We start from the raw sequence: 16,643 nt of genomic DNA, 5'->3' as shown, positions 1-16,643 counted from the left end.
GGAAGATACGTCCCTGCCATTTATTTACAACGACCGCTGGTCTCTTGTAGCGATCCCTATCATCTGGACGCCTTCGAAGTTAGCGAATCAGTATAGGTGGACATTCTTGACAGTTTAGTCTTCTTCAACCTTTTGAAAACTTCCAATTCGTGTACGGCTTCGTGCAGGTAATAAGTTGAAAGTTCATTAAGTCTGTTGTCTCTGCAAATGTGTCTTCGTTGCGTTGTCCCATTCTGCGTATCTATAATCCATGACTCGTCTGATCTAGGGGAGGAATATACCAACTCTGCATTTGATTGATAGTACAGATCTTTCAGTGAGCAAAGGATACAACACCCTTTTTTGTCGTTTTACTGCAGATTCTCTTATGTGCTATGCCACGTGAGTATACGAGTAGTGTCCCAGGTGACTCCTAAGTATTTGACAACTCCAATCCACTTGATCGGTTAACCAAATAGCTTTTCGTCCTCATACTTGATCGCTGACACTTTGTGAGGACCACAGCTTGGCCATTAGCAACATTCGTTTCCACACGCCGTTGGACTATCCATGTTTCCAGATCTTGACAATCTTCTTGGAGCCTATGGTCTATTGCATGTCAATATATAATTCTGCTGAAGAAGGATATGCCATCTGCATAGATTTCTCCGCTTATTTTAGTGACTTGGGTTGGTCGGCTATGTAGACACAGCACAGCACTGGCCCAAGCACTGAATCCTGTGGCACTCGAACCTGAATTCTTCGTTCGATATTTGTCGTCTCTCCTGCTACGTCATTCGTCGACGTGCAGCCACAAAACTTGATGTTTCTACACCCACGTCCAACAATGAGTTACATAACACTGAAGACAGATAAGAAGGAATGCCTACTTTCCTTTGTGAGCTGAAAAGCCGGTCGTTGGCACCCATTCATCCAATTCTACCTCGGAAACATCACGTCATTGTGTGAATCTCAGACTGTACCGACAATCTTGGCATTTATATGTAGCATATTTCTTGCGAAAAATTTCGCTTCACACTATAAAAGCATCATGTTAGTACCTTCCTCTTTGCAAGGTCTTTCAAAAGCCATTAAAATATTACATAGCTCCATTTTTAAAGGATTGCAATCAGTTTGTGTCTCATGATTAAAAAATTACGAGTATTAATTTTTTTACCACACAAAAAATCTTCGGACCACTTCATAATCGTCACTTACCAAAAATCTCGTTTCGTTATCATACAGGAAAAGCTGAGACTCGAGCAAGTGAGGCAGTTTTATGTGGAGTTTATTCATTTATTGGCTGAGTTTGAGGACAAATTGAGAAACCACTCGTTTACAGCCTCTGTGTTCAACGGATTAACTCCTCTCATATTAGGGCTATTCACAGTGTATAAAATTATAACATAGGGGCTACTGAATGTTAAAGAACATTGCCCAAATTAATTGTCAACTACAATGGAAGTCCTCTGCAATTGTCTATATAGATACCAGAGTTGAAGAGGTCAATGAGACAATGATTTGTACTCACGAGACAACGATGGGTTTCCGTGAGCGCACGTCATCAAGTAGTGGGAATAGCGTGGCTTAAAGTAATAAAATACGGGTAGTTTGTAATGTAAATCTAGCGGACATTTTTACCCTCAGGTTGGGTTGGAAACTAAAGATGATCATTTTGGTAGTATGATCCTCTTGGTAGTGACATCTACATCTATCAGTTAGAATGGGCTACCTCTCACGCAAACAACTAAAAAGTGTCCTTTGTCAAACATACGTTGCGATTTTCTAGAATTCATGACTGTTAGTGTTCCTGCTGCTTTATTTTCCGAAAGTTAGTTGAGAAACTTGGAAACTGCTATATGTAAAAATATAAAGGTTTGCAGTAACATTACGTACTCAACACATTTCTAGTCATGCCTGGAGTCCATATAATATAAATTTTACCACTCTCAAGTAGTAGGGAAAACAGGATCTGGCACACTTCGTTAGTGCCAGTTGCATACATTCATGGCCAAACTTGATTGATTTATGACCCCTTCCCTTTAATCTGTTGTTTTGCCACTTGATTTATGACCCCTGAGGATAATCTGTCCTTCTGGGAGACACCACAACCCTCTCCTTCCCCCTCCCCCTCCCCTTCAATCTCCACCTCGACCTTCCCCTCCATCTCCTCCCTCTGTGAATCCCCAACACTTCTCCCCTCCCCTTCGCTGATGCAAGCCAATTTTTTATATCAAATTAATTGAACAATTAAATACATCGATAAAATAATTAACCCCTTCCCCACTCGGAAATCCCCCTGCGCCCCTCCTATACCATACTACCTCTTCTTTCGCCCATAAGGAAACTGGTGAGAAAAGATTCTGTGTGTGCTAGAGAGGAAGGATCTCATGGCACAAAGTTCAAATCAATGTCAATTACATGGCAATGGATATGCTGTTTATTTATAAAATTCAATCCCCAGGGGTTGGATCTCTTTATCTGGCAGAAAAAGCTCTGTTGTTTTGGACGACGTAGTTCTTGTAAAATTCATCGAAAAAACTGTAATTAAATATGTAGAAAGAGCACATTTTTCCAATCACACAAGGAATACCATCATGAAATGGACGTCAACACAAGTCACCACACGTAATTATACTGTTCCAGATCGAACTAAACATACCTCGCGGAAAAAAGTCCTGATCGCGATAGCAAAGTGCGCGCCAGCCACTGGGATCCACCACGCACAGACTGCTGCCAGGCTCATAGCCACATGTGCTTTGAATCGTGGAAAGCGATGGCGGGAGTGCCGGTCCACCATTGGTGCCAGCCTCTGGTCGCCTGTTACTTAATCATCAAATAAAGCATCAGATGCCAGCACTCCTTTGATGCTGGGGCCCCTCCCTGTTTTGCTCCCGAACACTTACCTTGCATACCAGGTCAGTGGAAGCAGCTGCTCTATGTGCTCGCCCTGCTATGCAAATACTGACTGAGTTAGTTCACAATACCACTGGCAGAGAACACCTCCCCACCCCTCCTCCCTCCATTCCCCTCCTCCCCTCCCTGTCGCATCAGGTGACAGTAACCCTTTGATGCTGACACCTGGGAAATTCCTATCGAAACACATGCTCTCTCTCTCTCTCTCTCTCTCTCTCTCTCTCTCTCTCCCTCCCTCCCTCTCTCTCTCTCTCTCTCTCAAGTAGCTACTTGCTGTCTGTGTGTGAACCAGTGTTTCCAAGCACACAGACAGACATTTTCATCTCTCGTCGGAATACTGTGTTCCTATTGGCTAATGCTGGGGGCTAAGGGAGACCTGTCACAGATTCAATAGCAATAATAGAGGGAAACAACCCATTTGCACTATCCTATCAAATTAATTGTTTAACAATTTACAGGAGACAAATAGACTGCTTAAAACACTCTGTACCACCTTACAGTGATCCTTCTTCATATTAAAATATGTTATCAACGTTTGAGTGCCACACACAAACATTATGCAAATCAAGCAATTAAATTTCCGTCACAAATAGATCGTAACACTAAATATATCTGAGGTCTTGTATGCATTGACATTTAAAGACACAAGCAACCTCTTCCACCGCTATCTTTCCACTGAATATATCTGGTGGAAAAATCCTGCCAATCACACACTCACGATCGCAAAGAGCGCACTGTCCACCAACTTTCGAGAGCCAGGGCACCACCTGAAGCTGAGACAATGTGTCGTCATGCAAGCGCCAGTCAGGAGAGACAAGCACATGCATCATGAACTGTATACCCATCCCCGACATACACATAAAAGCCCTATTGAATGCTTTGAGGTCGGAGAGACTGTCACCAATCAGTTAACCAATCAATTTACACGGGTGGCATAATCGTTGAGTGCAGATACCCATCATGTTTAATCTTCTCATACAACACATATGTCCACTTCTATCGCCTCTCAGACAGCTACACTGGTTACACTGTTAGTCTCCATGGCTATCGACAAGAGCTGACTACCCGGTAACCAGAATCCTTTCTTTACACCTACTCGTCACACAAGGCTAAGCCGCCACTTGCAGTCGACCGCTGGTCACAGACACTGCTAAACAAGCACGCTTGGCTTGGACATATATAGTAGCTCTAACCAATTCCACCCCATCACAGACACCCCAGTTTAAAAAATCCAATTATCCAATCCGAGACAAGGATGCCATTCACCATACACTTCGAATTTCTTATAAAAAAAAATTGTAGATTTCTCACTTTTACACTTGTTATTTTCGAAGACAGAAGAAGTCAGGGCATACACGTGTTTTCACATAGCTAAAGTGTCGTTACTTGTTGTGAAATTCTGTAACAGCAGGGCATACCCTGTATTTCCTCTAAGTATTCTCTCATCAGGTAAAATAATCTGTTCCAGCCAGCTTAATATCTGTTACGCCCTGCATCGCAGGGCTAGAATATTTAACTCATTTTTGACTTGTGTTAGACTGCCTCTGTCACAAGATGTTTCCACACTTTCGAATTCTCTGAAAGTAGCCAAATGCTTCATCGCACACAAAGTCTATTACGGCAGTACCACAGAGAAGTTGTAAATATCCGGTTTATACGACAAATCACATCCTAAATCTGGTAATATAGCTGACTTTATTGCCATGGTCATCTCTCCCTCTGTAGGTGAGAGATCTAAATTTCATTAAAAGATCTCTCTCCAACGAAAAAGCGTCTGATTACCTCTCCAACACCTGAATCACATCTGCGGTACTGTAACACTTGCTCCCAACCACCCAGCAGCACGTCACTGACATCGAATTGATAGGCTGAATAACTAAACTGACCATGAGAGTCACTTTGCACGCTAAGTAATTTTTTTGCAGCTGTAGGATTACACTCGCCATATAGCTCAGATGGGAATCCTTGGAGGGAAGATGATGTTCTTTCCGAGGAACACTATTGAGCACAGACATTTGAAGCTGACCACAGAAGGATTCTACCTTCGGCAACATAAGGACCACGAAAATAAGACATGAGAAATTAGCGCACATGAGGAGGCATATAAGCAATCTTTTACCCTCACTCTATTTGTGGGTGGGATAGGAAGGGGAATGACCATAGTGCCACAGGGTATCCTCCACCATGCATCGTATGATGGCTTGTGAAGTAAGCATACAGAAGTAAATGTAAAATTAGTCTACCTAATAAGTTGTCACTACATCCATCTATAGGCACACAAACCTCACAAAAGAATGTTGTCTCTAATTTATCGAAAAAACAAAAGACAGAACACCTGCGGCTGACTGTCTCTCGGTAACAGTCTTTGTATTAGCTCCTAATTTTCTCACTGCAGTCACTTCGCAAGATATATGTGAGAGGTTGTAATATGATTGCCCACAATACTTAGAAGGTGCGGTATAGAGCTCAACTCTCAACTTTCGTACCTACTGTATTCTTACGAATCTTCCAGTATTCATTTTATAGCAAATGAATCTACATGATTTCCACGATTGGGAGATGTGCCCCACCAAGTCACAGACGCCTGCTAATTCCCTTGAATATCCATCATGTTCTGACAGTATTGTTCCATTAGTTAGAAGGCTGTCTAGTCCTCCACTTATCTCTGACTGTGTAGAGATCTATCACAACCAAAAAAATAGCGCACTAACATACAGGAAGAAATTCATAATCACGCAGAGTATATGTGTTCAGCACAAAGTAATTCAGAAGCATAACGCATATAATTCATTGATATCGAATGGCAACCTATAAATATCACCCTGTACATATCCTGATCTCCTTTACCATATTCCTACAATTACTACATTAGAAATATGACAGTGTAATGGTGTCAGAGACTTCATTGGCAGCACATTCAGTCTCTCTCTCTCTCTCTCTCTCTCTCTCTCTCTCTCTCTCTCTCTCTCCATCTCCTCATCAATTTTATAACATCCAACGGAGTAAAACTATGATCTCTCAACACTTCGTTAATGTTGCCCAGTAGAGAACTTGATAAGATGTTACCACATCTCTCTCTTCCTATAAATCGAAACAAGTACAATCTGCATGTTGACGTCGACCAAATGTGGTCCTCCTATTAAACATACATGTATTGGTCCATTGGAGTAGGTGGCCAGTGATCAATGTCGCTTCCACAGACCTGTGTAAGGTTCTGTCACCTGCACTGTAGGAAGGCCATATTCCACAGACTAGCAATCACAAGAGAGGATTCCTGTGTTGTTCTTAAATAAACGGCTTGATACATAGTTTTTCTGCTGTAACATATCCAAGCAGAGTAAGACTACAGTTTTGTGCTCTGCCACTCATTGTTTTTCTACCATGACTTTGAGGTCTGTGTCAAGTGGTAAACTGGCATTAACATGTTTCTATCCATTGGCTCTCACAGAAAGCTGGACATCACATGGCATAAATTTAGCTGCTTCTACAACACACAGGATGGTTTAAGTAAAAGACAGAGGCAATGTTTCTTATTGACAAAAATGTCGAAGACATAGTAACATATGGAAACTGGAAGAGTTTGCAGCATCGTGGAGCATCTCCAAACAGCTCCCCAAAGGCGATGACCACATCATTTAAACTCATTTTTTTTTCTCAATATGGAATACCACCTCTGTCTTTTTTTATAAATTGTCCTTAGCTAAAGAACATTGCATTACCAGTGTGGGGATTGCAGTATACAACTACAGAATGGATCACATATTTGACATTTTGCAGGACTGTTGGTGTGTTTTAAACTCTGATGCACAGTACTTACAATGTGGTGCTCTGTTCTCTCTACCAATCACAACCATGCAGTGTCAACTAACAAATAACAGTTGCTGCATGGTTTTTAACATCATTCTGCTGTAGATCTATTGAGGTAACAGGGATACATACAAGTTGACTGGTGTCTTTGATGCTTTGCTGGAAGAGAATACCATCTGCCTCTAAATTCAGACAGATCTGCAATAAAGGATGACAGAAAGTAGATGAAGTAATTGGTCGAGAGGGTTTGTAACGAGGTATGGTGTAACAGTAGACTGATGACGCATTCTAGAGAGAGGGAGATGTTGTGGCGGGAGATTCATCACGTATTTAACGATTTTTTTTTCTTTATTCTCTCAGAGTCTGTAACAACAACGACGTTGTACTATTGTACATATAAATAATATTTTTTTCCATCTGATTTTTCGTTAAACTTGAGTAATTGATGTTCTGATTTCATTTGCTTTTTGTTTCATGCCATTGTGTTAAGAAAACTGTAAACAAGTTTCAATGTGAAGGTTAATGTTTATGTCAAATGTCAAGCAATATTGTAATAGAATTGAAATGTAACAAATGTTGAGACTGTTGTAAGATGCTTAAAATCGTAACTGTGCGTCAGGTCCATACGTAGGCAATGTGTTAGGATATGTAGAATGCAAAACCTCGGGTGAATACCCGGCCTGTCAGGGAGCAGTAAAAGGTGGATGGCAGGCGAGCGCGGGGAAATGCACGCGGGCACTGCACGGCACAACGGGCTCAGCAGTAGTACGAGGTGCATTCAACTTCTAAGGCCTCCGATTTTTTTTCTCCGGACTGGAAAGAGATAGAAACATGCGCATTGTTTTAAAATGAGGCCGCGTTCATTGTCAATACGTCCCAGAGATGGCAGCACCGTACGGCAGATGGAATTTTACCACCAGCGGCGAGAATGAGAACTGTTTTAAATACTTAAAATGGCGACGTTTTCCTTACTTGAACAGCGTGCAATCATTCGTTTTCTGAATTTGCGTGGTCTGAAACAAATTGATATTCATCGACAGTTGAAGGAGACATGTGGTGATGGAGTTATGGATGTGTCGAAAGTGCATTGTGGGTGTGACAGTTTAATGAAGGCAGAACATTGTGTGACAACAAACCGAAACAACCTCGGGATCGCACAAGCCGGTCTGACGGCATGATCGAGAAAGTGGAGAGAATTGTTTTGGGGGATCGCCAAATGACTGTTGAACAGATCGCCTCCAGAGTTGGCATTTCTGTGGGTTCTGTGCACACAATCCTGCATGACGGCCTGAAAATGCGAGAAGTGTCATCCAGGTGGGTGCCACGAATGCTGACGGATGACCACATGGCTGCCCGTGTGGTATGTTGCCAAGCAATGTTGACGCGCAACGACAGCTTGAATGGGACTTTCTTTTCGTCGGTTGTGACAATGGATGAGACGTGGATGCCATTTTTCACTCCAGAAACAAAGCGCCAGTCAGCTCAATGGAAGCACACAGACTCACCGCCACCAAAAAAATTTCGCGTAACCGCCAGTGCTGAAAAAATGATGGTGTCCATGTTCTGGGACAGCGAGGGCGTAATCCTTACCCATTGCGTTCCAAAGGGCACTACAGTAACAGGTGCATCCTATGAAAATGTTTTGAAGAACAAATTCCTTCCTGCACTGCAACAAAAACGTCCGAGAAGGGCTGGGCGTGTGCAGTTTCACCAAGACAACGCACCCGCACATCGAGCTAACGTTACGCAACAGTTTCTTCGTGATAACAACTTTGAAGTGAATCCTCATGCTCCCTACTCACCTGACCTGCCTCCTAGTGACTTTTGGCTTTTTCCAACAATGAAAGACACTCTCCGTGACCGCACATTCACCAGCCGTGCTGCTATTGCCTCAGCGATTTTCCAGTGGTCAAAACAGACTCCTAAAGAAGCCTTCGCCGCTGCCATGGAATCATGGCGTCAGCGTTGTGAAAAATGTGTACGTCTGCAGGGCGATTACGTCGAGAAGTAACGCCAGTTTCGTCGATTTCGGGTGAGTAGTTAATTAGGAAAAAAATCGGAGGCCTTAGAACTTGAATGCACCTCGTAGTTGGAGTTTGGCATTGGTCTGAGCTATACCTTCTGGAGCGAGGAGGCTCTCCAGGAAGACGTAGTTTCACTGAGCCTCGGGTACGCCGTTCCAAATCCCACACAGCATGGCAAAATTCCATAGGCACTAAATGGAAAAGTATTGCGACGTTAGGAAGAATTAAACTGCCGATACGTCAGGAGCCATAGCTGTGGTTGTATGTGTGCTCTATGCCTCGCCATCTAGCCGCTCGCCAACCGCAGCATCGATACAAGCAGGTTGAAACTTTTAGTACTGTATTCGTATGGACGATAGAGTGAACTGTTCAATAATAACCTAAATTTTACTAGAACTTTCCCCTCATTTAATTATCCTCACAACTAACCTAGACAGGGTCCTTTCCAAATGTTGTGCAATCCGAGTGTCCCGAAATGAAAAATTAAACATGGGTTGGTTCAGATAGCTCTGAGCACTATGGGACTCAACTGCTGAGGTCATTAGTCCCCTAGAACTTAGGACTAGTTAAACTTAACTAACCTAAGGACATCACAAACATCCATGCCCGAGGCAAGATTCGAACCTGCGACCGTAGTGGTCTTGCGGTTCCAGACTGCAGCGCCTTTAACCGCACGGCTACTTCGGCCGGCTGAAAATTAAATTTTGTGTTAATAATAATTACTTGCAGACCTAGCTATGTTAGAATGGTGTTTAAAGAACTGTTTTGTTAATGAACCAGTAAATGATTAACGAAGGTCTAACAAAGTTGAAAGATAACTTTAATATTGATATAGTAATGAAGTTTAATTATTTCGACACAGATATAAAGGTATTTAAATGAGAAGTAAATAAGATAAAAAGAGTAGTAACTCATATACTGGAAATCTTGAATGCATGATAATCTCAGTAAAATTTTTTTAATATAGTGATCATAACAGTTTCAAGGTCGTCGCCCCCCCCCCTTTATCCATTTGAATTCTGAAGTGTTCCACATTGGTTTGACCAGCAAATGTTAAAGTCAATATATAAGTCAAAATTTATCAGTGTTATATCTTTATCAAAATTGACATTTTGTGTGTGTCACGAAAGTGCTATTGCTAGGGTAACCTATGCCCGATTTTAATCAGATTAATAGACAGTATGAAGTTTTGTAGTATACATTATTGTGTAGTGTTATGTATTCATGGTTTTTCCGTGTCAGTACAGAACGTGAAACTATCAGTTCAATAGATTTTCTGGTTCTAAAATTCTACTATATTATGCAGTGTTATTACGTGTTGTTTTGCATGAATATACACCAACTTGTACAGGGAAGAAACTCAGTTAATGCCTAATTAGGCTGGCAACCGTATTATTATTAAATTGGTAGCATCTTCAGTGTTGCTTTTGGTCCATCCTGACTTGAAGTTGCATTTTGAACTTACTTGACGAATCATTTTTATTACAGAGTGGGTGTAAGTCTGATTTGCCACCATTCAGGTACATGCGGTCAATATCTATGCAACAATCCTGTCTCGTAAGGTGAACCCCGCTCACTTACCATAGTACAGGCTTTAATGAGTATTGTGTGCCCCACGCGCACGTTACAAGTCTATCAGCTGTTTGGTATAACCTGTGTTCGACTTGTATACAATTGTGTGTTCTATGTGTGACTAAGAGTGCCATCTACCTGTGCTCATTAGCAGCAAACATCTCCATACCACAGTCAGCAGAGGACTTCCAGCGTACATGTGATCAATTGTGTCCACCAAGCCAATGGAAAATCTGTTTCGGTACTGCCCTTGAGACGAATGAAGATGTATGAGAAGTACTCCAGTCCCCTACCACATCTCTGACATAAATCGGGTCTTCGGTTTCATAAGCACAGTGTTTCTAAGTTAGTGACTGGAGTTTGTAAGATACTACATTCCCTGTGTATACATTTGCTTGACAGGTGTTGTGTGTATGGAAGAGGCTGTGTTCTGTTCACAGGATTAGTGCATCATGGCATATAATTTCACATGTCAAACACAGCTGCCATGCATTCCTCTATTTCCTCATAAGATGTCGTAGTTTCATTCACTTTCTATTGCTGATGATCAGTTTATGGGATTGGTGCCAGGGTAGCACAATTTCTGAACCATAATCAGATGAAAATTGTGAGCGCTATACACTACCAAAAAGCCATATAGTGCCATATATGACAAAGAATATATGTTTTCTTCTTTGGTGTAGAAGATAGTAGTTTTACTATCTTCAAGTTTCTCACCATAGTGAGTGGGACAGAAAACTTGCACAGTGAATGTATGACAGGTGTTGGAAATATATTTGCTGCATTTGGGTATTAACAGCATTGCATTCCATGTGACTAATGTATCAGAAACCACACTGCTTTAGCATTATAGCATGTTCAAGTGCAGAATTGTAAGGCCTTAGGAGTGTATGTTTATGTTCTACAATCATTTCTCTCTTTCCAAAATCTTCCTGGTATGGAATCCAAACACTACAACAACATTATAGAATAGATAGCACAAGTGGTTAACGTAAAATGTTTCGAACTCCTTCTGTCTGGAGCTCTGCCATACGTAAACTATACATTTCTTCTTTTTCTTAATCGTCTGTTATATCACCACAACACTCTCAAATGTGTCAGGCTGTATCTGATATACATCAATAAAGGGGGCCAATCTCCTCAGCATGCACGCATCTAGAGATATTGTGTGTAACAGGATTGATGTGAGTAAGATTGGTACAGAAAAGTCTTCATGGGATGGTAATTATCGGATTGGAAAGACAAAGGCGATCTATATCACAGGCATCGGTTGGTTGTGCAAGTTTGGAACACATGTTATGATCTTCCTGAAAAAATATCTTAGTGTACTGATTACGTGGAACTCAGATCGTTCTGTTCCTTAGCGAGATATCGAATGTAGTGGGTATTGTGCACTCCCACTTCTGGTCCATTCCAAGTTAAATCTGAAGCAATCTTGCAAAGGAGGGGATGATTAAAGACAGAGGACCAGCTACAAGGTGCATCGAGAGATCATCTAGACGTTTTCTCAGGAATGACAAATGCGAGAATACTTTGTGATGCCCATCCACATGGGGAGAGATGGCCAATCGTAATAATATCTTACCGAATTGCTAAAGTATTTTGTCTAATGAATGTAGTCTTTGCACCTCCTCTCTGCTGACGGCTATTTCCTACACTAAGAAATAATATTTTTCGTTATGTGGTGTACGCAGCGTAACAGGGTTTGTGATGTGTCGACTTGTATACAGCCCTCACAGACCCGTCCTAGCAATGATACAAAAATTGGGAATCGTGCTGCAATGTCATTGGCTGATAGCATCATGAGATCGTCACAATGAAATGATCTGTTGACATGACAAGTCATTGAGAGTGGTGGTTTGGAATTCGAGTAATTGCAAAAAATGCGTTTAAATCATGGGAAACTTGATGGGATATACGTAAAACTGAAGTATACACGACAGAAATGTAGTTGGATGAGTATACTTAAATATTCGCCTAAATGTATGAAAATCATTCCATTCCTCCATACGTGCAATTGACAAGTGATGGTCCATACTCTCTATGCCATATAGGTTTCAGTCCTGCAGAATAGCCGTTGATCCACAAGCAGTTATGCATTTGTAAACCATAAAAATGAAAGACACAGTGTCCAAAGACTTGGCAGTCATGATGATGGCCACCTAGGACACCAAAAAAGCTATCATGTACATCGTTGCAGTACGCCATGACAACATCAATGGTCTTCGTCTCTTCAAAAATGGAAAACCAGGACATCTGCTATCCTGTGACTGTGGAATATGAGTTTAAATGTAGTGGTCATCACCTTTGGAGAGCTGTTTGGAGATGCTCCACAATGCTGCAAATTCTTCCAGTTACTATGTCTTCCACATTTTTGTCAATAAGAAACATTGCCTCTGTCTTTTACTTCAACCATCCTGTGAGTTGTGGGAGCAGCTAAATTTACACCGTGTGATGTCCAGCTTTCTGTCAGAGCTGATGGACAGAAGTGTGTTAATGCCTGTTTACCACTTGACATGGACCTCAAAGTCATGATAGAAAAACAAAATAAATGATGGTGTACAAAGCTGTAGTCTTACATTCCTTGAATGTGTTACAGCAGAAAAACTATGTATCAAGCTGTTTATGAAAGAACAACACAGGAACCCTCTCCTGTGGCTGATAGTCTGTGGGATATGGCCTTCCTACAGTACAGGTGACAGAACTTTACACAGGTCTGTGCAAGTTACTTTAATCACTGGTCATCTACTCCAATGGAACATACATATATACACTCCTGGAAATTGAAATAAGAACACCGTGAATTCATTGTCCCAGGAAGGGGAAACTTTATTGACACATTCCTGGGGTCAGATACATCACGTGATCACACTGACAGAACCACAGGCACATAGACACAGGCAACAGAGCATGCACAATGTCGGCACTAGTACAGTGTATATCCACCTTTCGCAGCAATGCAGGCTGCTATTCTCCCATGGAGACGATCGTAGAGATGCTGGATGTAGTCCTGTGGAACGGCTTGCCATGCCATTTCCACCTGGCGCCTCAGTTGGACCAGCGTTCGTGCTGGACGTGCAGACCGCGTGAGACGACGCTTCATCCAGTCCCAAACATGCTCAATGGGGGACAGATCCGGAGATCTTGCTGGCCAGGGTAGTTGACTTACACCTTGTAGAGCACGTTGGGTGGCACGGGATACATGCGGACGTGCATTGTCCTGTTGGAACAGCAAGTTCCCTTGCCGGTCTAGGAATGGTAGAACGATGGGTTCGATGACGGTTTGGATGTACCGTGCACTATTCAGTGTCCCCTCGACGATCACCAGTCGTGTACGGCCAGTGTAGGAGATCGCTCCCCACACCATGATGCCGGGTGTTGGCCCTGTGTGCCTCGGTCGTATGCAGTCCTGATTGTGGCGCTCACCTGCACGACGCCAAACACGCATACGACCATCATTGGCACCAAGGCAGAAGCGACTCTCATCGCTGAAGACGACACGTCTCCATTCGTCCCTCCATTCACGCCTGTCGCGACACAACTGGAGGCGGGCTGCACGATGTTGGGGCGTGAGCGGAAGACGGCCTAACGGTGTGCGGGACCGTAGCCCAGCTTCATGGAGACGGTTGCGAATGGTCCTCGCCGATACCCCAGGAGCAACAGTGTCCCTAATTTGCTGGGAAGTGGCGGTGCGGTCCCCTACGGCACTGCGTAGGATCCTACGGTCTTGGCGTGCATCCGTGCGTCGCTGCGGTCCGGTCCCAGGTCGACGGGCACGTGCACCTTCCGCCGACCACTGGCGACAACATCGATGTGCTGTGGAGACCTCACGCCCCACGTGTTGAGCAATTCGGCGGTACGTCCACCCGGCCTCCCGCATGCCCACTATACGCCCTCGCTCAAAGTCCGTCAAGTGCACATACGGTTCACGTCCACGCTGTCGCGGCATGCTACCAGTGTTAAAGACTGCGATGGAGCTCCGTATGCCACGGCAAACTGTCTGACACTGACGGCGGCGGTGCACAAATGCTGCGCAGCTAGCGCCATTCAACGGCCAACACCGCGGTTCCTGGTGTGTCCGCTGTGCCGTGCGTGTGATCATTGCTTGTACAGCCCTCTCGCAGTGTCCGGAGAAAGTATGGTGGGTCTGACACACCGGTGTCAATGTGTTCTTTTTTCCACTTCCAGGAGTGTATTTAGTAGGATGACCACATTTTCTCGACGTCAACATCCAGACGGTATTTGTTTTGATGTTAGAGAGAGAGAGAGGTGGTAATATGTTATTGAGTTCTCTACCACTTTGGCGAAGTGATGAGAGAGAGAGAGAGAGAGAGAGAGAGACAGACACAGACACACAGATACACACACACAGACACACACACACACACACACACACACACACACACACACACACACACACAGAGAGAGAGAGAGAGAGAGAGAGAGAGAGAGAGATAGAGAGAGGGGGGGGGGGGTGGGAGGGAGGGAGAGAGACCGAGAGAGAGAGACTGTGCAGTGAATGAAGTCTCTGACACCATAGTGTTATGCTTCTGTACTTCCACTCATATGTTAGTGCGCTATTTCTCTCCTTGTGATAGCTCTCTGCACAATCAGAGATGGGTGGAGGACTAGACAGCCTTATAACTAATGGAACAGTGCTGTCAGAACATGACAGGTTTTCGAGAGATTGAGCAGGCATTTGTGACTTGGCAGGGAACATTTCTCAATCATGGAGATCATGTGAATTCATATGCTATATATCGAATACTGGAAGATTCGTAAGAATACCTCAGGTAAACGATACTCTGACGGAAGAGGAGTTGAGAGGTGAGCTCTATACCGCACCTTGTGGGCAAATATATTACAACCTCGCACATATGACATGCAAAGTGACTGCAGTGAGAAAATTGGGAGCTGATACAAAGACTATTACCGGGAGACAGTGAGCAGCGGAAGTTCTGTATTTTGTTTTTCAGATAAATAAGAGACAACATCCTTTTGTGAGGTTTGTGTGCCTATAGATGGATGTAGTGACATCTTATTAGGTAGACTAATTTTACATTTACTTCTGTATGCTTACTTCGCAAGCCATCATAGGATTCATGGTGGAGGGTATGGTGTGGCACTACTGGTCATTCCCCTCCCTATCCCACCCACAAATAGGGCGAGGGTAAAAGATTGCTTATATGCCTCCTCATGTGCGCTAATTTCTCATATCTTATTTTCGTGGTCCTTATGTTACCGAAAGTAGAATCCTTCTGTGGTCAGCTTCAAATGTCTGTGCTCAATAGTGTTCCTCGGAAAGAACATCATCTTCCCTCCAAGGATTCCCATCTGAGCTATATGGCGAGTGTAATTCCACAGCTGGAAAAAAATTACTTAGCGTGCAAAGTGACTCTCATGGTCAGTTTAGTTATTCAGCCTATCAATTTGATATCAGTGACGTGCTGCTTGGTAGTTGGAAGCAAGTGTTACAGTACCGCAGATGTGATTCAGGTGTTGGAGAGGTAATCAGCCGCTTTTTCGTCGCAGAAGGATCTTTTAATGAAATTTAGATCTCTCACCTACAGAGTGAGAGATGACCTTAGTAATAAAATCAGCTATTTTATTGGATTTAGAACGTGATTTGTCGTATAAACCGGATATTTACAACTTCTCTGTGCTACTACCGTAATAGACTTTGTGTGCGATGAAGCATTTGGTTACTTTCAGAGAATTCGAAAGTGTGGAAACATCTTGTGACAGAGGCAGAGCACGCTCTTAGCAGTCCAACACAAGCCAGAAATGAGTTTAATATTGTAGCCCTGGGATGCAGGACGTAACAGATATTAAGTTCACTATAACAGATTATTTTACCTGATGAAAGAATACTTAGAAGAAATACCTACTATTACAGGATTTTCACAAAAAGTAACGATGCTTTAGCGATGTGAAAACAGGTGTATTCCCTGATTTCTTCTGCCTTCGAAAGTAACTCATATCAAAGTTAGTGATCTACATTTCACTTGAGAAATTATAAGTATATGGTCAGCAACATCCCTATCTTGAATTAGGTAAGGTAGATTTTTGAAATGGTGTGGGGGGGGGGGGTGTCTATGTCGGGGTTGAACTGGTTAGAACTGCTTTATGCATCCAACCCCAGCCTGCTTGCCAGTGGCCAACTGAAAGTGGAGGTTTAGCCTTGCTTGACCAGCAAGTACAAAGAAAGGATTCTGGCTACCTACTAGTCAGCTCTAATCGAGACTAGCGGGTAACTAGAACAGAATGCCGGGTGAGCAGCAACATAAGCGGACATCTGTGTTGCATGAGAAGATTCCACATGATGGGTGTCTGTGCTGGACGATT

The sequence above is a fragment of the Schistocerca piceifrons genome, chromosome 1 (assembly GCF_021461385.2).
Source record: "Schistocerca piceifrons isolate TAMUIC-IGC-003096 chromosome 1, iqSchPice1.1, whole genome shotgun sequence".
Lineage (NCBI taxonomy): Eukaryota > Metazoa > Arthropoda > Insecta > Orthoptera > Acrididae > Schistocerca > Schistocerca piceifrons.
This window is presented reverse-complemented; position numbering follows the sequence as displayed.